Raw genomic sequence first — 24110 nt, 5'->3', positions numbered from 1 at the left:
ACTTTCAAAATGCTTTGATATCACCCTTTTATTTTTACCCGATTTGCTTCAAACTTCATATGTATAATGTAAACATACGGCAGATGTAGACCTGTGAATGGATTCTTGATATCTTTGAAACTGTTGCCGTGGCGACGCATCAAACTTTACCCTTCTTTTAGGATGCTTTTAGGATGCTTTTGAGACCCTTAGCATGCTTCAAAATGCATGAAACTCGACAGACACATCACATTTATTAGCCAGTAGACACGTGCAATGTTTCAGAAACGGGCGTGGTGAGGGCTCAGTAGCGCCACCTTTTGACAAAAGTAGGGTTGTTAGTTTTATCTACAGTTACAAAAATCGGTATGTATATTGTACTCCTCGAGCCGGACAACTTTCTAATTGACACTCATTAGCTAGGACCCACAGAAAGTCAGATATGTTTGTTTGAATGTGGTCTTGCTTAATCTGAGCCTACATCTCTGTCTTTGCCTGTCTGTGTATGTGTGTGTGTTTGTAGGGGGAGGGGTCTTAACCATTTCACTCCTGTGTGTATGGCCTGCATAAAAAATAAATGCCTTAAGCCTGGTATTTTTTTTAATAAGTTTTTTATTTTTTATAAGTAAAGGCATATAACCAGTTTAATTGTAGTGCATTAATAGTTTTATAGGTTTATTAATTAAATTAACTTGGTCCATAAACTTGATCTGAAAATTTGGTCCATAAATCAAACACACTTGCATGTAATAATATGACTTGAGTGTTAATCACATCATGTTTTCAGTTTGAATATAAAATATATAAATTATGTAAAAAAAATAAAGTTGATCCAGCTGGAGCGCAGGCTGAGAATAGCGCTGTCATGACTGGATCACGAGATCATCAGTCATGCCCTCTCATACCTTACGCGCACACCACGCCCACTTACATCAGATCACATCAACATGTCAGCCGGAGGGATAACGAGGGTCGTCGTCGCTTTTGGATTCAAGAATTTCTTACAACAAGATGGCAAAAGAACAGCGCTTTGCAAGACATGCAACGTTAAGATCGCGGACAGTCAGATGACAACCTCCAATTTCGTCCGTCATTTGAAGAGCCATTCTGCCCACTGTGCCCAGTAAGTGCTTGTCAATTTGTTAATGTTATCTGGTTAGCTCGTTCGTAGTTAGCTAGCTAATGTAAGTTAAAGGAGAACTCCGGCGCAAAATTACACATTGTTACCTAGTCAACCGTTATCTGAGATTTGTTTTCATGACTGCCGAATGTAAATAGTTTTATCTATAAAAACAGTTTAGCCTATAAGTGACGTCCGACATTCTGCATATTGTGTTATTTTGTTAAGCCCCACTAAAGGCATAAAAAACTGTAAAGCACAATCAAGTTTTCACACTATATTCCAAGACTTCTAAAGTCATTCAATAGCTTAATGTGTGGTAAAATTAATATTTTAGTCTCTAAGTTAAAGTTAACGGAAAGTCATCTCGCCTCAGTCATTCTCCATGCATCAGCATTAGCGCGTCGCGTTCGGTTGCGACAGTAACACGACGACACTCTCTTCAAGATCAATGTTCCCAATATTATACTTTATTTGTAGATAAGGCATAAAGGTCTATGATTTGCATAAAATGACTATCTTGCTGGAGTGGAGTTTATTGCCCTTTAGAATACACTAAGCATTAGTGCTGCACGATTAATTATATCACAGTCGTAATAGCGATCTCAAACCTATGCAATTATATAACGCAAAATGCCGCGATTTTATATGAAATAAACAAAGTAGGGCTATTAGCGCAGCATCTCTTCTTTTTTGTCATCCTTTGACTAGTGTTACAAGATCCCCCTCTTATTGGTTCAAATGCCTTTTCGCATTTTGCACGACAAGAAGTGAAAAGCTGCCTGTGAGTGCCCTAGATTAGAATAGATGAGACTCGCATAATGCGCATGCACTGACCGTGTGCCAGCCCAGAATAAACAGTTCTCTTTCGAGCTTGAACGAACAATAGCACACACAATTATGCCAAAATGTGATTTTGTCTAGTATCTTCATAACATAAGAAAAGTCTATGGATGAAAAGAGTTGTGCTATGAGGCGCGTGTGAGATCCGCGTCTCGGCAACGGGTGCTCTTAAAGGGCCAGCAGCGAATAAAGCGTTCTTTCAGTAAAGTTAAAAGAACAAAGGGAAATTAGAAAATTACTCACTGATCTTGAGTAAAGAACTTTTGTAGCTTTAATAAGGATTATTATATATATAATTTATGATTCAGGCAGCGCAGACTGTTTGATAACTTTATTCAATTTCTGTACCTGTTAAGACAGGAAGGGCACAGGTAAATATGTTTTTTATTATGGGTTTATGTGGGGATTGTTTGAAGTTCACTTAATTTAAAAGCTGTTATATATTTTTTTTAAGCGTAATAATTTTTTAAAAAGTTGATGGCTTTCAATTGATGGAATCACTGTAATGTTGGTTTGGTTGATGGTTTATTGATCATTATAGGTGTTATCAATCATTTATTGTTGTTGTTGTTTTTAGTTTGAGTTGAGAAATAAACATTAATCTGTGTGTGCATTTTACTTTAGAACCAAGCAAGTTGGACTCATGAAACCATTTTATTATATCGGAGTCGCAAATCGCAATTGCAATATTGGCTCAAATATGACATTTTCCCAAATCGTGCAGCCCTACTAAGCATAGATTATAGATACCATCCCTTCGCTATGTTCTTTTCAATGTGAAGCGTTGCGTGCTGTGACTTGGTGTTGCTTCAAGTGCATCATTCTGCACACGGGATGCGCATGATTGCTTATAATACTTTGGGGAGACAAGGGGGCGTGGCCTAAGGGAATAGCACTCGTGATGTTAAGTGATGTTACCCCGCCATCGCTGATACAACCTTTAGCAGTCATGTTTTTGCTTCTTGAGAGAGAGAGAAAGTGTGTGTGTGTGTGTGTGTGTGTGAGCAATGGCGGTTCTAGGCGGGGGCCTGGGGGGGCCAGTGCCCCTGCGACAACAAGCTTGGACCCCCTTGTGGCCCCCTAAATGTGGAGTCAGTGTGAAATATTTTTTTATAGTGTGTCACGCATTGAGCATGACAGTCACTCGTTTCAGTCTTTTGTCTCACACTCCCGTCACACATTGTATTTCTCATGCGGAAAAACTATTAATAATATATTTAATATACGCAATTTCTCTGGCCGCGCCGCTCTCACGTGAGAATCAAGCGCGTCTCGCCTGGAGTTCAGCAGTCGACCCTGCTACGCATCAGCCAATCAAAAAAAGAGAAGTGCTACTACATTGGTTGTTAGTTTTATCTACAGTTACAAAAATCGGTATATACATTGTACTCCTCAAGCCGTACAACTTTCTAATACATAGTCATTAGCTCGGACCAAGAGGAAGTCAGATATTTTGGTCTGAATATGGTGAGCCTCTCTCTGAGCCTACGTCCCTGTATGGCAAGCCCTTTTAACATTTAAAAGCTAAGTTTGCCTGTCCGGAATTAACATTGTAGATATCAACAACGTCTTTCTGTCTAGTCGTTACACTTTGGATAGTTTGTATTATCATTTAAGATATCTGTAACATAATTGTGACTAGTCGAAATGACAGAGTATGGCAAGCCGCTTTAACATTTAATCATGAAAGGGCCAAAGCCTTCGGCACCGCCACCCGGGTGCCTTTAGGTAACTAAAGGAACCGGGGTTGCGGTGCCTCCGGCTTGGGCCCGCCATCGCTGCTCGCAGCTATATTTTTTTTTGTTTTACCAGTAGGTCTATGATAAATAGCATAATAAATCAGAAAATAAGGTAAAATAAACCATGTGTATGGTTTGACATTCTCTTGATTTGTGCTTGTGAAAGTGCAATAATTCTGAAAAGACAACAACTGTTATGATTATAAATTTGAGCAAAATAATCGGGAATATCAATTTAACCATTATGCAGCATAACGAAAAACAGACTAAAATGCTAGTTATAAATGTATTTCATTTGAATACATAAAATACATTTCACAAGTTCACACTTACTTAAAATTAGAGGGAGAAATTTTAATGCATATTTGGCGTGCTGTCCGGGGGAAGGGCTTCGAGCTCAGAATTCGGCGGAACCCTAGTACTCCCCCCGGTGTGTAAGTGCTTATGACAAGAAGTGAGGAGAAAGGGGCAGTGGAGGAATGCTGCAAGCTGCCAATGCAACGAGGTGAGGCCGCTGGAATATATATACACCTCTCCTCGTTGATTGCTCATTGCTTAATTTTCTGCACATGCTCCTCCCGAACTTTGTTAATAAAAAAACATAATTTCACTAGTTCACACTTACATAAAATTAGAGGGAGAAATTTTAATGCATGTTTGGCGTACGCCAAACTGTGCTGTCCTGGGGAAGGGCTTTGAGCTCGGAATTCGGCCCGAACCCTAGTACTCCCCCATAAATGTCTGGTTTCTTAGGACAGCACTCGTAAAATTATGTAAAATTAACCCCCCTAAAAAGTGAATGGCACGCAAAGGTATTTATAAGATTTCAAGTTTAACAGTACGACCAGGAGGGCTCTCACAGCATCGGACGGGAGCTTGGATGCTCGTGGCATCGGACGGTTAAGCCCCGCCAGCGGTTGAACTGTAAGCTCGAATACGGCGCAAGATTTTATGTGATCGTGATTCGCGAACGAGTTTAATTGTTCGACCGGGAGGGCTCTCACAGCATCCGACGGGAACTTGGATGCTTCCCAGCAAGGGTATTCGATGTCCTGTTTACATCTGGAAGACATATTTTAAGAGTGTTTGCTCATCTGCAAGACGTCTATAGGACGTTTCCTGTCAAGATGTCAAATAGAGGTTTATAAGATGTCAGTTTAATATGCATTCTAAATCATTACATCTTAGAGACATCTTCTAAACGTCTATTTGACATCTGCAGGAAACGTCCTATAGACGTATTGCAGATGAGCAAACACTCTTTAAAATACGTCTTCCAGATGTAAATAGGAGATGAAACAGCCTTGTGCTATCTGGGTTGCAGATGGGTAAGCCCCGCCAGCAATCGAACGCGGGGCGCCCGCTGAACTCATTTGGGGGGCTCGACTGGCGCTTCGAAGGGGGCTGGGACACGGGAAAAGACCTCCAAGTGAAGCCTGGAAGTTTTACGGAGTCCAATTTGAGAAGTCCAGATTGTCTTCAGAGATTTGCATTTTTGTTGTTTACATGGAGACAGTTTCAAAACCTTGCACTTTGAAACCCGTTTTCAAAAGTTTGCATTTTCAGGCACCCAAAATGCCGTTGTGGTGTAAATGAACGGCCAAAACGCGTAGGACGTTGAAACATTTTGTTGAAAACGGTGTCATGTAAACAGCCGTTACAAACCTGCCAGCTGTGGTTGCCAGAAGTTCACTGTAAGAAATACTGTGACAATTTGACTTATGATTATATATTTGTGCCTGTATATTTTACAAAATTGTACAAATTGTATATTTTATTAAGTGATGTAATGGTAATGTGTCTAACTACCAAAATTTTCCTTCTTACATAAAAATGTACTGCTATTGCCATGTAAAAAAATAAATAAAAAGGTAGTTTTGATATAATTCTTGCATCTGACAATTCTGAACTTGCAATCATGAGTTATAAAGTCCAAACTGCAAGATAAGCAATATATCGTACATTGCTGCTAAACTAAACAATTGAAATACAATATAATCATTTGTAATGTGTCATTCGGGGACTTTTACTGTTTTCACCATAAATGATATGATAGTTCATAATTTTTACTTGCAAAAAAACATAAATTGTAAAGTATCACGCAGTAAAATGACACAATGTAATGTTAAACAGTAAAAAAATCACAGTAAGTTTATGGTAAGGTAACTTACAGTTAACCAATTAAAAGTTATTTATTTATTTTTATTATTATTTTTTTTTACAGTCCTTTCCTATTCATCAGTGGGAAAACGTTCTGGATCTAATGAGCCGGTATTCATGTCGTGTCCAGGAACCCCACTGGACCATTTGTAAATCCGACTGGCTAATCATGCTCCCTTTTCATCTCACACTCACAGGGAATCCTGTCTGGGAGAAATACCAGTGTGTCTGGCATCAATGACTCCAGCTGGTCATTATCTTTCCGGTTATAGGCAAAAGTGCGGCACTGATCCTGGGTCAGCGGACAGGTTTATTACAGGGAGATGGATCTAACGGGGCCTCCCATGATAGACTCGCAATTTCCAAGGTCTGATCAATAACCAGTACAAATCATTTTAAATAGGCTATGGATGCATTCAAGTCGATGTAAGACACTCTGAAAACAATCAATAATGTATCCAATAAAGCAATTCATTTCATTTGTCACAGACCCTTGTGTGTGAATGGTGTGAATGGATTGCATTATTAAAACTGCCAATAATATAACCCTTTGCTGCATCATTCATTTTCAAATGTGCAGCATTACTGTACTTTTACAGTTTCTATAAATAACCTCATTGACTTTTTTATCCTAAGAAATAAATCCTAATTTAATTTTTTTCTTGGCTAATCAAGAAAGGAAAACTTGACCATATAAAAACTAAATGATCCATTTCACAATTCCTTTACACATTATATAATTATACTGTATTGCAATTAAACATTACAATACCAACATTACAGTGTCTTTAAGCACGTCCTGATTTTGCCAAGTGGGAGCTGTCCTGAGACCAATATCTTTATGATGACCCTGGGACAACAAACAGGAAATCTAATAGCTTAGTGTACAAAAGGAACAAAGCTGGCCTCAAATCCTGTAATGACACCATTTTTTAAACACGAGAATCTGCAAACCGTCCTTCATCGTGTCAGACGGTCCCACGAATCGTACTAAAACACAGTCTTATCCCTGTCTGCTGTCAGATGGCGGTCAATGAGCTCTTATGACAGAAGTGGGCTGCTGATAGGGAGATGTAATGTCTGCAATAAAGAAGACGTGAGGTTGAAGGCCGTCAGATGATTGCATCACACACGTTCGGATGGTGAGGGTTCCCCTAAAGGGAGAGCGTACTCATGATTCTTTCTGACAATTCAGTATGACTCAGTTCTACAAACCCTCGCCGAACTGAAGGTATAAATTAAATGCAATCCGATCTATAATAAGCCAGTCAAAGCGGATTAGAAGGGTATATCTTAACCTAATTTGACTCAAATAAATAATGAAACAAATAAATTCTGACATATTGAATTGGAGTTGAATAGTGCTCAGCCCAGTCCTGTCAGATCAGCCACAGACCACCAAAGGAACCACAACTCAAACTTTTATGAACTGAGATTCTGAACTGACTGAAACCATTAAAAAGTGTTATTTTGTTGTATTGCAGTTTTAGGACAAAAAACATTACTAATAAAGATGATTGTAATGATTTGGAAAAGTATTCTATGAAAGAAAAACTGGATGTTTACTATGTTGGTGAAGCTACTTTTAAAGAGGCTACATGCGTTTTCCTGAAATTGAAACTCACGACTGACACCTGTGGCCAAAAAACAGAACTGCTCTTCCTTTCTGCTCGCTCTCGCACGCTCGTACGTGCTCATCTGCTGCAAGGAGGTCAACTTTACGTTTACACAGGTAAGAACCGTCAAATACATATATTGTTTGAGATAAGTGTTCTGCTTGTGATTGTAGGCTACTTGCTGACTAGCAGTGGTGGCAGAGTGATCTGAAATGTTTAAAGCCTGGAACACACCAGCGCTGATGAAAGCCGACTGTGTTGTCGCCTCTCGTCGGGGTAAAAAGCTGCACTTGAACACACCGAGAGAACTACAGGCGACTGCCAGCTATAATGTGTGTTCTGCACCTGCGTGTAATGAGCCAACTGTATTTCTGTAGATATATTAGTCTATATTCGTCATTCAAAAAGATACACCGTAAACAAAGCAGCGCGTGCTTACCGTTTTGAACATCAATCCTGCTAAACCCACTCCGCTAATGTTAATATTGAAATATTCACCAAGGAACACTCAGGGGTGCGTTTCTCGAAAGCATCGTTAGGCAACTATGGTCGCAAGTTCCGTCGTTATCAGCATAGTTCAACGAGTCGGTGTTTCCCGAAACCATCGTTCCAACGAACATTCGCAAACAGCATCGCAAAGTTGTGTGGTTTGAACGACAGCTCTCGACCTGTGGTTAGAAGCATCGTTTCTATATTGCATGACATTTGGAGGTAATAAATCCTTATCTTGAGCAAAATAAGCAAGCTGACATTCAGTACAACCGGTGTCTTTTATTTAGAATATATACAAATGTAGTTTACGTCTTTTAGTTTGTCAAAAGATTTGAAGTACCGTGTTTGAAGAGTGCGCATGTGCGAACGTGCTCTACTATGTAAGAACGAGCCAAATATTGAGTCTGGTAATAAAGCAAAACAACTGAGAACAATTAGAAATAGTCCTCAGATGGCATGTCTGTAATTTATATAAAACAAATCTAGCATTAATTGTATCTCAAACAGTTTCATTAAAAGTAGTTATTACTCCACCACGTGCGAAACCATGTGGTTGAACGATACTTTGCGACAGTGGGTTTCGGGAAACAGCTGTGACTAGCTAGTTGATTTTTCCGACGATGCATCGTACTATGTTAGTGAATCAGCGAACTACGTCGTTGTACGGGAAGCGCACCCCAGGTAAGAAGACGTAACATAGGAACAGCCTTCTATTTTTGCTTTTATTCTAGGCATTGATTCTATCACTAAGCTGAACAGTAAATCAGAGTTATCTCTTTCCCCAACGGCCCGACGCTGATTCAACATGTTGAATTGGGCGAAACAAAGCCGATGAGGACTCATTTCAGCTGTCGGCTTGATGTGTTCGGGCTTAACATGAACACGCTTGACGTCACATCCGCAGACAGCGCGGGAAAAGTCTGACTCGACAGAAGATAGGAAAAATAGGATACAGGCTTATAGGTGCACCCACTGTGAGGGGTTAAGCTGTCAGTATGCTCAGGAGATGTTTGTGTCATAAATGGTAAAATAAAAAGGGTATTGTTACGTTTATTTTGGGGGAAAAGCTGCATAAAGCCTCTTTAAACGGCATTGCTTTCCTTCAAGCTAATCATAATTTGAATTAGTTAAACTTGAGTTAAACTACTGTTTTGAAAATCAATTAGCTAATTAGCTTACGCTATAAGCTACCAACAGAAGATATTTCATGGGGCAGAGTGATTTCTACATGCTAAATAAATGTATGAATTCCTAAAAAAATAATCAATGATGTAATTAATAATGTAGTCAGAATCATGTTTGCTGGCAAAACAACAACAACAAAACAATGTGATGTTTTAAATGAATAAACTCTGAATTATTCAATTATGAATTGTCGGTGAATTCCTTTTTTTTTTCATAAACTATCCAATCAAAATGATTCACTTCAAAGAATTCAACTTTCTGACTCAATATAGAACAATATTGCCAATAATCGTGTCTTGAATATGAAGGATGTTTTATGCATGTTTGTGACAACTGTTCACTCAGTAATGACATTTTGAATGCAGATATGACATTGTTTGAGATGTCTTTGTAATGACACCTTGACATAAACCAATAGATCATAACCCGTCAGTGTCTTTGTCTTGACAAATTGACATTACCAAGAGAACATAAATTGTCATACATATGCCATAAACATGTCATAGCAGATTAATCAATCTTAACACACCATTTTTATGGGTTAACATTACATTAAACTGTCATGTGGTTGGCTTTGACATTATAACTGTGTTATGAATATTAATGTAATGTTAACCCATAAAGCTAAGTGGTTTCTTAAGTTTGATAATTAATCTGCTATGTCATATGTTTATGACATATTTATGAAAGGTTGTGTTGTCTGAGTAATGTCAAGTTATCATGACAAAGACACTGACAGGTTATGATGTATTGGTTTGTGTTTTAGTACGAATATGCTAGCCTTAATTAAGCTATTGTGTTATAAAACAATGACAGAATTTGCATTTAAAATATTTTATCATTCTAAACATGGTCCATCCATACAAATAAAGAATACAAATAAATACAATAGTACAAATACACAACACAAACTCGTTTTTAAAAGACGTACCAGAACATTTGCCCGCACATACAGCATACGGCACTGACGATTAATGTCATTGTCATCTGTAAGCTGATCTGTAATCAGATGACCCAGATATTTCACTTTACTGCAGATATTAAGAACATTACCTGCGAGCCTAAAAACAGGAAAAGTTAAATGTCTGTCTTCTGCTGTTCTGAAAATCATGATAACACTTTTAGGGTCATTGTAATTTACATCATGTTCTTCCCCATACAGAACATGTACTAAGAAGATGCTGCAGTCCAGTTGAGCTCGGGCTAAAAATCACACAATCATCTGCATACATAAGATGGTTCCTTACTGTATTACCGACCATACAGCCAGTTTTACCTCGGTTTAATTTATATGATAACTCACTCATGTAAAAATTGAATAAAATGGGGGATAAGATGCTCCCTTGTCTTACTCCATTATTGATATGAAAAGAAGCCGACATACAGTTGTTTCATTTCACTTGCATGGTCTATTGCATACCAATATGATAGGTTTCTGACAATGTATTTAGGGAATCCAATTTTTTTTTAATAATTTCCAATGATTCACCCGATCGACTGCCTTAGATGCATCTAAAAAACATAAAAGCAGTTGAGTTTTTTTCTCTTATAATTGCTTAGTAGTTCCTTCAGGACATATATCCACATATCCGTACCATGTTTTGGTTTAAAACCAAATTGATTATTGTCACTCACTTCTGCCGACTGGGATCAACGATTTTGGGGACATCACTCTGCACTTTGGCTTCTCATCAGATTTCCTGACTAATCAAATGCTGTCTAGAGTCCCTTACATTATAACTAGACGCTGACACTACAGCTGAAATTAGTCACTTGTTCAAACAATCACTATATTTTATATATGATGAATGGTGTGCTATATAGGGGATAGGGAACGATTCAGATATGCTTTCCATTGGGGCGAATGAAGTCTTGTTTGACTTTAAGCCTTGTTTATATTTTCACCTGGCTCCGCTGACTGCGCTTGCACCTCCCCAAACGAAAAAAGCGATATGGGGTAGATTAGGAGAAACAGCATTTACTAGTAGAAGAGATAACTTGCATACATGCATACAAACTTTTCAAACTGCACATCCTCAGTATGATTATGGTCACTGTTTGCTTTAGTAACAGTTTCCTATTAAATCTGGACCTTAACCTTGTTAGTACGAGCCAATGATATTTGTTAGTGTGAGCCAATGATTATCTTCACCTGTTTCCTGTTTAGTTCCCTTGTTAAACCTGTGTAAATACACTTCATGTTTTGTTCAGTTCTCTGTCGATTATTGTCTTTGCTTCAGTCGTGTTTATTCTCCCGAGCAATTCTGTCCACAGTTAAAGACTATTTGAGTGTATTCCTGACTCCCTTGTGTTGGTTTAAACCTTACAGCGTTTTTTAGTTAGCTATTCCCCAACACTGGATGTTTAATCACAAGTAAAGACTCTAAACATGAACGTCCCAGACTACATTGATTCTTGAACAACAGTTTGATTCGCCACAACTGTTGGATAGGTTGTCAGTTCTTAATATAGCCCCTTACAGTATATATGATCTCCAGTCCCTCTGAAACTCAAGAGGCAATTTCTGTGGTGGTAGTAGAGGAGAAGAGGCTAATGATTCCTCACCCAATCAGACCCCAGAGAGAAGATAGTGTGCCCTAAGGTCACAACTGCAAGATGATCCTCCATTTTTCTCTTCATAAGCTCTTAATCATGCTATACTGTGTAGGTCGATCAATGGACTGTAGAACCATGACAAACAATGTGCCCACATGTGTGTGTAGTCTTTGCCTCATAATAATGTTTGCACAGTTTGTCATCATGGCTTGTCCGTTGTTAACATATCTATATTTGTATTTAGTTTTTCTTCTTTTTTTTGTTCTGCATGATCAAGGACAACTGACAGTCCATTCCACGTTATAAAGAAGACAGTTTAACTTTGAATAAAACATTTTTTTTTTCACATTCATTTGAAGTGAAAGTAAAAGTCAAACCCTTGCCGGAGAGACGCAATTTTTTTTTTTTTTTTTTTTTTTTTTTTGTATCCCAAAACACAAATTGTAACTATTTTACATTTTGGCAAATTGGTGGCTAATACGTATGAATTCATACAATATAATTTGTATTAGTAAGAAACGCTAGTGTTTTCGTAAGAACTGCTCATGCTGCTTTCACATACAGTACTTTTGGAATTATCATAAATATTATTGTCCTTGTTGAAAAAATGACATGAACCGTCTGGGAAATTTAGAGGTTGTTTTTATACCTTTTTTATAAAAAAAGGTTTTTCCATCACTAAATGAAACTTAAAAAACAGAACAAACTTGTTGTACATGTTGGTATCTTCCTGACTAAGTGGGTTATTCTTTGTTAGAATAAGATGCAAAGCATATCAGAATTGATGTCTCACTTTTTAAAACATCCCTAACAAAATAAATAAATGTACACTTTATTTCGATAGTCACTTTAGACGTTCTACTAATTATAAGTAACTTTTCAACTACATGTCAAGTAACTCTCATTAGAGTATTAGTATATTATCGTAGACTGTCAGTAGACTGGCTTTGGGTTAGGAGAATAAGTTTACTTGTAGTCGCCAAGTTTGAATGTCTGTTGGGGGACCAACAAAATAAAGTGTAAGAAGATATTAAGCTGACAGTCTACTAATACTATAATGACAGTTAGTTGACATAGGTGTGCTATTAATAAACTAAAAATTAGTGCTACAAGTATTTTAGTAGTTCACTTTGACTAGTAGTACAAACAAACAAAACAGTTCAAGCAACAGCAGTAAAAACAAAAAACATTTAGTTGTGTACTTAAAGTTTACTACTGTTACACTTGAAGTATACCTAAAATTATACTTTTATACACTTAAAAGTGGTCTAATTTAGTCCCAAGTAGTATTGAAATGATATTGATTTGATTTCCATTACACGAGAGTAGATGTTAAAACTTCATGCTGATTTGTACTCGGCTTTGGCTAAGATAAGCACAAACTCAGACGTAGCTTTACAGTAACCTATGCTTCTATATCCATTTACGCTTCTTTCCATATGGTGGTGTGACTCCCCTTCTGTCCGGCGTTAATGACTGCAGTGTACTTGGCGCGTCAGCACACGCGACAGGCTGCAACTACAGTATGGTCTCCCCAGTGGACCAGCACCACAACCGTCTGGATTCGAGCTGCGTAGCGGACATGTCTAGGGTCTTCAAGTGGGCTCCTTCCCTCCTCAGTGTTTTGTCGACTAGCCCACGACACCTCAAGAGGGCTCGACAGTGACTCTGGCGTCCCAGGGTCACCCCCCTCCGTCCCCCACTCAACTCAGCCCAGCTTACTGACCTTTACATCCCTTCTGCTGCTGAGGTTTCTCCTTCCTTCTAGTTCACATGTGACGTAACCACAATCTCACAATCTCTCCGCGACCCAACCATACGCGCCAACCCGTTTGACTAAGGCTGTCGAGCCCTACTGTCTTCATTAAAGTAGGTTCAGTGGCAACAGTTCCGTATGGGATACTACCTACCACAAAACACAATATCTGCCCAAACACCAACCCTCATTCACGCAATATACACAGGAACGTAATTACTTTTCAAACTATACAAATAAACCAACAGACTCGAGTTTTTTTTAAAAAACATAGCGTGGCGGCCTGTACACAGCCTCCCAGAACATTTCCGTCTGAACCACAGCCAGTTTCTGCTCCTCTCTGCTGCTTCAGATAAGTTCTTTACTGTGCGACGCAACTCTTGACCACTGAATCCGACGTCTCTGAGGAACCGGGTTGTAGAGAGTGTGCCACAAATCCTCAACAACCCACTTCCAATGGATAAACTTGGACTTTCCATCCTCGCTGTTCTGCTTCAGTGGCCAGATGAGCATACCGCAGTTTCTTCCTCTCATACGCCTCATCTACAGCATCCTACCACGGCACTGTTAACAATGTTTAATCAGTTGAACAATGCGCGATGATTCAGACCACAAAACAATATCTGGTCGAAGGTCAGTGATGGCAATCTTAGGTGGAAAAATAAGCCATTGATCACGATCAGCCAGCATTTTCCAGTCCCTAGCAGCTTCCAGTTGTCCTAGGCGAGAATTGGTGTTAACACCTTTTCTTGTTGGTTGCTCGCCTGGGGGAGGAATATTGTTCTTCTGCATGTAATGTTTTGCTAGAACAGGTGGCAACTTATTGTTCATGCTACGGTTGCCTTCCAATGCTAAAGCCAAACATCGCAGTACTTGGTCATGGCGCCAGCCAAGTAAACCGACCTTGACTAAGAGCCACCTTACATCCTGTCAAAATGTGCCTTAATGTGGCAGGTGATGAACACAAGGGACAAGAGGGATCCTCGCTTCCCTTACACATTTGTAGCGTGACTCTACTAGGTCATTTCCAGTTTGACCTTGGCACACTTAAACTCATCGGTTAAAGCAGAGTCTGGCAGATGCAATATTCAGGGGCGGAGTGGGACCAAAAAATCTACCGGGAAATTTGGTAGACCACCGGCCCTCGTCGCCGGCACGATTTTAATAGCCGATAGCATTTACAGTTTTATTGATTTAAAAGGAACTTTTGTTGTACTATGCTGGAGTAAAGTTCATTAATGGTCGTTCTTTCCCATAGTAATTTCTAAAACTATTTTGGGTGGACTCGGGGGGCATGCTCCCCCACAAGAAAATTTTGGACATTTTAAGGTTAAATGCATGAACCTCGTGCTCTCTGAGAGATCACAATTAAGAGCTTCAACTCATGAACTGCTCGTTGAACAAAGAAAAAGTATTAATTTGTACCAGGACAATAAAGAGGGCTCAAACATCTTTTTAGTTATGAGAGTCTCAGTCTGCGTTACATTTTCAATGGTGATTTGGGATGCCAAACATTTATTATAATAATGTAATAATGATTTATAATTATTCCTATGACGTACTGTAAAATCCATTTAGCCTATAAATGTAGGCTACTATGTACTGTAAATGAAAATGAGTATTTCAAAAGTATATTTTAACCTACATTACACTATAATATAGGAAAATTAAAATACTTTTGTCCTAATTTTTTCATTTGCAAGAAATAAACCCTTGAGCTTTTATTTAGGAGAAAACACCAGATGATCGCGAGAGCAAAGTAATCACGCAGCACAAACTGGATGCTATTCTAATGTCAGTTATTATAATGGCGCAACGCCATATCATGGTTTCAATTTTAGTTCGTTGGCAAAATATAACGCTAGAGATCTTAATGTTAGGTTTTACATGCATCTTTACATATGTGTTACGGCAAAAGGCGGATTCGAACTCGCGTTCAGCACATCAAAACGTGCTTTCAAACACTTCACGCCCTACCTACGCCACTGAAGCTGTTTCAAGACAGGCGTCTTTTTGCTGTAAAGACAGGCACTTAATATGCTCCGTTAAAGAAAATGTAAAAAAAAAAGTGCACATGGCGAACTTCCAATAAATACATTTTATCAGACCGGCCCTCGCCGCCTCGAAACCCTACCGGCCCACCGGGAAAACTCCCGACTCTCCCGATTGCCACTCCGCTACTGGCAATAGTCCTTCACTTTGCTGAGGCAGCATGGAACTCCCAACCATTTCCTGATGTATGAACTTATTAACACTTCCAGCTTATCACTGTTGTCAAAGAAACCTCGTACACAGTCAGTGGCCACAGCAACATCGGAGGTAGACCAAACTGAAAGCACCAGAATTTCAGTTTGCCTGGTAGAGCACAGCTGTTTATGCTCTTCAACCCTTCCACTGCTTGTCATCTAACTTCTCCCACTCGAACTGTGTCCCTTAGATCCCCATCGTACCATCTCCCAAGACTCTTCACTGGCTTCTCAGAAACTGTTGGTATTGCCTCGCCATTAATGAAGAATGTTTTATCTATTAAGCTTGCAAATCTCCAAAAGAGGCTTTCACTAAATTTGTCATTGACATTGGTACTCTGAAAAAAAATCTAATTCTGCCCAAAGAAGCTCATGTGGCACTGGACCATATGCATTAGCCAAATCCAGGAAAGTCACATGAAGCTCCTTCCTCTCCTTTTTAGCTGACTGAATTTGTTGCCAGATAACACTGATGTGTTCTAAGCATCCTGAGAACCCTGGAATGCCCGCTAAGTGTCAATGAAGCCATTCTTTAAAAGGTAGGTGGAAAATCTCTGGGCAATAAAATGATTTGAAAAGTTCTAAGTATTAGATTTGAAATAGGTTATTTCTAATATTTCACGATTATGCTAATTACTGCTCCCCAAAGTGACTCATGACCAATTAGAGACTACACGGTCTACTTAGCCAGAGACAGTACAAATCTATATCAAAAATAATGAACTAACAGAGCCCTGTTAGCTTTCAGCAATACGTTTCAGTCTCACAGGATTGGGTGTACATGGGGCCAGGGTGTTCTCACAGGGGCTCTTGCCCAAGTACCTGCTAATTAATAACTCTCCAGAACTGAATCAAAGACCAGTTAATTTCTAGATATCTGCATAACTTAATAAAGCATTAACTGGCTTTTGACCTGATCAGGAAAGATTGGTACTCCTGTAATTAACATAACGAGGGAACTTGAATGTAAAAATTTCGAAGAGGATCTTTGTTATTCAGAACACAGCTCTTTAATTAGACATTGGAATTGAGATAACATAGTGACAATGCTTAGAGTATTTTTATTTTTATTTTTTTCATCAGATCTTGATTCAAACCTCTGTGACCAGTGCATTTCCTCTAGTCAAAACACATTTGAGACATCACTGGATTAATTATGTTTTTCTTCTCATGACTCAGGCTGCATTAAGTAAGAGTGATGTGCACACGCTATTCTCTCAGGCAGCGCTCTTTCTTGATGATATGATTAAGCTTTCCATAATTTAATGCTTCGTCTACAAGGAAAAATGTATCAAAAATGTTATATTTTCATTTGATCCTTTGGCAAAAAAACCCTTAACCTGAATTAATGACATGAATTAATCACATGACTTCTATAAAAAAAATGACAAAATGTACAAAATGAATGATAACCTGTATAAGAAATACTGCCGATTAAAATTAAGGCTAGCTAACAGTAACTGTTAATTCTGTGTTGTATTGTTTGTTCATATTTACTGTTGTCTTTTTAGTCCTTTTGGCTGTCTACTATGTGTCACTTTTTCGTTTTCATACATTATCATGTGATTTGTCAAAAATGACAAAAGTTGTAAATTAAAGTTGACTTTGACTTTGAACAGAGGAAGGCATGATACTTTAAGATCAGCCAAAATAGATGAGGACTAAAACCACTGAAGCAATTGTGTTCTGTAACACTATCACTGTTAATCCATAATGCAGTGCAATGTTTTTGTTTTGTTTTTTTGTACATTTTTTTTAGAGTAATTGTCATAATAATTATTATCATCAACACCAACTATTATAATGCACAAATCACTTTTCAATTGGGTAGATATTTTAAAGTGTAGAGACTATCCCTGCACTAAATTTGATTGGGCTATGAGTTTGGACAGATTTCAGATGATATTGCTCTTCCTGATGAGATGAAAGCTGTGTGTTGGCAAACACACAGGCTCCCATAACCCTTTGAGTGTGCCCTCGTTGATTGGATGAGCACATTTTCTGAAGGGTAAAAGAGAGGCTGTTGCAAAAGTGGAATAGATTTAAAAAGCCAAGATCACACAGGGATCATCACATTAAGAAAGTTGTGTGACTGCCATTCACACCAAATTATTGCTTTTTAGGGACAAGCAAATAGTGTTCAAGTGTTCAAAATATTTTGCTATTGGGGGGTATTGTATATGTATTCTGTATTATTACTTATATATTACATATTTGCTTTAGGCAGAGATATCGTCTTTTAAAAATCAATATTACCTACAAAAACGACTCGATTGGGACTACAGCTGGGTTTTAGACGTCACTAACCCACACATTTGCATCAACCCTCCCTCCGGAATATGCGAAAAAGGGCATGTGCATATTTCTGCGGCACGTCGAGCGTGTTGTTCACCCAGCTGTCAGGTCTTCTGTCTTCGAGCTTCCCACAGACGCTGTACTTCGTCAACAATGGATACAATTTATGTTTGATTATGTTCCTGAAAATGACAATCTGCGCATTTTACGGAAGACAGCTTCCACAATCTCCACGAGTTCAATGCCGGATTCAACAAGAAACTGTTACTAAAACATGAATAAGGCTACGTTCACACTGCAGGGCTTAATGCTCAATTCCGATTTTTTGAAAAAATTAGATTTTTTTGCAAGGCTGTTCACATTTCCAATTAAATGTGACCTTTTGAGATCTCCTGTGTGAACGTGAAATGACCCAGAAGTGACCCGCATGCGCAGAGGAGTAATCAACGGTCAACGACGTCACTTGTTGTTTGCGGAATAGTTTTTTTTCCACATTGTTGCGAGCTTTTGTTTTATTATTATTATTGCCACAGCCCATATACAAACACAGAAAACAATTTTTTATCGACGGGCAAAGTTTGCGCATAAATGTAAGATTTTTCTGATCCTCACCGGCCTCGTCATAAAACCTGTTTAATTGATAGTGCGCATCCTCGGCGCTCCTTGCTTTGTCACCCGCGGCCGCGGTGCGACACTGGTGGCTGGTGTTGCCAGATTGGGTGTTTTTTCGCTACATTTTAAGGCATGTATACATGTGTTTTAGCCAGGTTTTCGCCTGGAAGGCTCTATAGAAATCTGGCAACCTACTGTACGAAGTTAAACTGACAGAGAGCGCACGTTCACAGACACCAGAATGAACATGTTCACAGTAATGTTCATCAGGCAGTAATACAGTATATGAACGCGTTCATGCACTATCATTCATTGAACGCGTTCAGGCACAACTCTGAGGTAGAGACACGTCTGCAGCGGCCCATAACAGTGCAGAAACGCGTTGGAGTTAGCGTGTATTGGCTAGCTACAGGTGCGTGCAATGACGTGCGGGTCGGATATATGTGACCTGGCCGTTCAGATTGAAGTCGCATTTCAAAAGATCGGATTCATATCGGATTTAGACCACATACCCAAGTGGCCTGGGTCGCATTTGAATAGATCGGATCTGTGTCGTTCAGACTGTCATGAAAGTAGTTTAAACGTAGTTTAAAGTTCCAACTTTAAAACCAGAGGCAGCAGTTGTTAGGCAACAACCTGTAAGTAGGCTAAGACTTCATCATTTTAAATGTATTTGCATGTATAATTCCAGACGTAGCCTTAATCGTGTTTTATTTTTTTCAAATGCCAACGCTGGCTTCATAGCCACTAGGCTACTAGTCATGCTATTTTGTGTCTACGACAAACGCGTACAAACATTATAGACCTGAATTTTGTATAAGTACTAATGTTGTAAATGTATTTTTTATGTATATATGCTTTATGACGTTATTTTTGATTTGATCAAGAACGTAAACTTGCCAACGCTGTTTGTGTTTAACATTAGTAGCCAGTCAGTTGCTATTGTTGCCAGTCAGATGCTATTGTGTAAAACAAACGTGTATAAAGTTAAAAAAAAAATTAGCAAATTATCATTCAGAAACGTTTATTAAGAGCCGTGTGTGGTGAGGTTCTGTTTGCCTCTCTTCATCGCGGCTTTACTCGGTCTGATTCTGCCTCAAACTGATACTGCAGTTCGACTCCATTATTTACATCTGGACCGGAGCTCATGACATGCACGTTTCGCCCGTAAAGGTAATGGGCGTTAACCTTACCGACAACTTGAGTGACAGTTTAGCCAATCACAACACACCGGGCCAAACTAACCAATCTGAGCCCACTGCCTGTTTCTGAGGGAGTGGTTTCATAGAATCAGGAAGTCAACCGCTCGTTCGAGGACAGATGAGAGCGTGGCTGACAAAGGTGAAGTTTATGAAAAATAAGACTTTTAAAAAAAGAAAAACCATGAATACATGTTATATTACACCCCATGAATACAATCATGCAAAGAAAAAAAGCAGTCAACCCCCCCTTTAAAGGAGTAGTTCACCTTAAAAAAAATAATTGTGCTGATAATTTACTCACCACCGTCATCCAAGATATCCACGTCTTTCTTTCTTCAGTTGAAAAGAAATTAAGGTTTTTGATGAAAACATTCCAGGATTTTCTCCATATAATGGACTTCATTGGGAACCAAACAGTTCAAGATCCAAATGAGAGTTTCAGCGCAGCTTCAAAGGGCTTTAAACGACACCAGACGATGAATAAGGGTCTTATCTAGGACCCTTCGAGTCATGACTCGAAAAAAAGATTTGTTCATTGATGAACGAGTTTGAGCAGGAGAATCACGAACGCGCATCACAGAACTGAGCAAGGTGAGCATTTGTGCTAATAAAAGTTTAACTTTTTTATTTATTTTTGAACTGACTGATCGTTTCGCTATAAGACCCTTATTGCTATAAGACCCTTAGCTATATGCTAGGTACTGTATATCTTACTAGGGAGCAGCCTACCGAAGGGAGCTTCTTTCAGTGTTACCACACCACAGGTGGGCTCCCGTTGTACTTAAACACCCTTAGTTAATTAAGGGAGAGCAGCTCATATTCCTGACTCGAATAAAGGCATTTCTCCAGCACTCTCTATAGTTAATGGCAGTGGTGGAGGAAGTACTGAATCTCAGTACTTAAGTAAAAGTACAAATACCCAGATACATATTTACTTTAGTAAAAGTAGAAGTAACACAATGACAACCATACTTAAGTAAAAAGTAAAAAGTACTTTATTTTAAATGTACTTTAAGTATTAAAAGTAAAAGTACTTGCATAACAATTTATTATCTTAATGTCTATTTTCTAATGATTAATAAAACATTTAATTCTAACTCATTCAACCTAATAGCCTACTCCTATAATGATGTTCAATAATGATGGAAAAAAAATGTCACCATTTCTGAAACAAGCTTGCAATTAGGCAATATCATGCTTATCCTTACTATATTTTAATAACTATGTTTGGCAGTAAACGCGATTCATTTATGGTGTAATTCTGAACCTCTTGGCTTGCCATAATCCTAACCAAACCAAACATATATTACACACGGTGTGTTTCCTATGCACGTAAAAAAAAATTTTCGCGTATGAGTTGCATGATAAACACACTGCGTGTGAGACGCATTTTATGTGACCGGGTTGATATACTGTATCTATGGCAACCAAACGTCACTGGTGAGACAAACGTGCAATGAACGGACGGTCAGATTACGTTTTGGCAGGGGAAAAACTGATCAGAAAATGTAACGAAAATGTAACAGAAGTTGTAGAAATGTAGTGGAGTAGAAAGTATAATAATTGCTGCAAAATGTAACGAAGTAAAAGTAAAAAGTAGGCACTATTTATTGTACAATGACAACGTAAAGTAAAGATACGTGAAAAATGTACTTAAGTAAAGTAACGAAGTATTTGTACTTCGTTACATTCCACCACTGGTTAATGGCCAATATATAGAATGCTACAATAACTACTCGTCAGTTAGATCACCGATTAACTGGAGAGACCTTTAGAATCTCCTGTCCTAAGAGAAGCTTCGCTTGTGATATCCTGGACTGTCATTGACCACTGATTATTGGTGTGCGTTTACATGTGCTTCAGACACCGGTTACACTGATGGTGTTCTCCCCATTGTATCAACTCCATGATGCAGCGTCGATTTTTCATTGTAGCTTTTATTGTCGATTCATTGAAATGACAATTTTAGTGATGACATTGGACATACAAATGACATTGGAGATACATTTGGGCAGAGGTGGAAAGAGTAATAAAATATGCTACTCAAGTAAAAGTACTACTACTTCAATAAAATTTTACTTCAGTACAAGTAAAAGTACTGGTCTAAAAATCTACTCAAGTAAAAGTAAAAAGTATCTCATTTAAAATTTACTCAGAGTAAAAGTTACTGAGTTACTTTTTTAACACCGGGGTGGGGGAATCCCCGTGTGGGGTTGTAATGGTATGAGATTTTCACAGTATGATAACGTCTCAGAAAATACCATGGTTTGCAGTATTAATCAATTATTAAATAAATTATTATTATTATTATCATCATCAGTTCAAATGATTATGAAAACGGGGGTTTTCTTTGGTTGAACAAATGCTTTTAATTATAATAAACTTGAAACCATTTGTTTGTTTTGTTTATTAAAATTTATTGCACAGTTCTACTTTCCAAGTATCTATCCATTATTTTGCATGTTTTACGTGATATCTGCGTTAAGTGAATAAATCCACTTTCATGACTGGATTTCGGGATTCCCTCTTGACAAGTCACTTGACGAGACCTTAAGTTATAATCGGCACATACCTTTATCTGCAGGAGTTTGCGTCCACATTTTTTGCAAATAAATATCTATCCTCAAGATACAACCACGCTTTTTTCCTTCAAAGTATTTTCATACGGGCGCCATAATTCGTTTCATAAGAATTCGAGCGCGATTCGTTTTCAGCTTCAGCTGGGTCTGTTTATGGGTCTGCGTCACCTTTCTTGCGCATTTGTTCTCCCGCCCTTGAACCAATGCAGTAGTTTCCAGAGTGTGATTTTTTTTTTCTCCCGTGTACTATTATTTTTTACTCAGTAATGGATATGATTTAAAATTTAGCGAAGTACAATACTTCAAACAAAATGTACTTAAGTAAAAGTAAAAGCACAGATTTCAAAAACTACTTAAAAAAGTAGAAGTACACAAAAAAACTACTCAATTACGTAACGCGAGTAAATGTAATTCATTACTTTCCACCTCTGCATTTGGGTGACCCCCAGTCTGATCTAAGAGATATTTGACTGAATTATGACGTTGAGACCCTCTGGTTCCAAACACTGAATAGCAATGTGGGTGACTGACATTTTCACAACAGAAAAGGCCAAACACATGTGTTGCAGACAAAGCAGTTTGTCTGGATGGAGCACCATTGAAAGTTAAAGTCCTATAGCACAATTGCATGGCACTATGCCAATGTCATGGGTTCAACTCCCAGAACTGATAAATGTATTCTTTGAAGGGCCTCTTTGCCAAGTTTCTAAATTGCTTTGAATTAAAGCATCTGCCGGATGAATAATGATAATGTGAATTGCTGTGAAGCAGTTTTGCAGTTCAGCCTACATAAAAGGCAAGAATTATCTAAATGTATCATATGCATATTTATAAACCACTTCAACAACAAACAAACAATAAATACATGTCAGGGAATAGCAAAATCTAAAATAATTAAAATAATATAATTATTCATTTTAACCCAAACAGGTGTTTATTGACAGAGATATGCGTAGTTCAGCAGGTGAGTAATGAAGCTGTCAGAGTAATGTTGAGCAGATGAATGATGACTATCTCTTTCCTTTTTACCAGGGTATCAGAGGACTGGTGGTGATTAGAGCGTGGGAGGTGGGTACACAGGAAAAGCTGAGGAGACAAAGAGCCAGGGTGACACAACTGGTCTGGGTGGCCAAGTCGGAGCTAACGGCTTATGGGACTGAGGCGGGGACCTGGAAAACGGTGGGGCTGAAGTGATTGAGGTCAATGGTGGATTCAGAGGGAAGGTGGAGCCTGAAGGGATGGCTACCTAAGGCTTAGCCGGAGGCCTGGAAACCCAGTGGGATGATTGTCCATGGTAAAGAAGAGGGAGCATGGAGCCAAGGTGGCTCCTCCGATGGGTCAAACGGGCTGAGGTAGAATCCAGGGCTCTGAGGCAAGAGGTGGGGATTGGGTATTGTGATACCAAGGCAGAGCTGGGCACCAGGAGGCCCAAGGTAGATCCAAACCATTGTACTGCGCCACTGAAGGAGGAGCTGAGGGGGTAATGGGAAGAAGCAGAGGTGGGGTCAAGGGACTGGCTTGCTTTGGTAGAGGAGGCTGGGTGTGCCATCATCAGAAAAAAAGGAGACATTATGCAGGAAGGGACCAGCAAAGATGCATGAGAGAGACTTGTCTGGACAGGACCAACGGAAATGAAGGAGGCTTGGATCTGGGCAGGACAAATGGAGATGAATGAGACTTGGTTTAGGAATAGGAAGTAACCAAAGAGTCCAATATATTGATTGTACTCA

The 24110-nt window shown here is 38.8% G+C and overlaps 1 pseudogene; it reads left to right on the top strand.

Moving 5' to 3' along the window:
- The window catches only part of LOC148970709 (uncharacterized), a 99170-nt pseudogene extending 75596 nt beyond the window's left edge, over positions 1-23574 (top strand).
- Positions 23575-24110: the final 536 nt, after the last annotated feature.

Source organism: Pimephales promelas, chromosome 19, assembly GCF_988280905.1.
Source record: "Pimephales promelas chromosome 19, fPimPro1.hap1.1, whole genome shotgun sequence".
Taxonomy (NCBI): domain Eukaryota; kingdom Metazoa; phylum Chordata; class Actinopteri; order Cypriniformes; family Leuciscidae; genus Pimephales; species Pimephales promelas.
The sequence above is the reverse complement of the archived record's forward strand: the minus strand, read 5'-3'. Positions and strand labels throughout refer to the sequence as shown.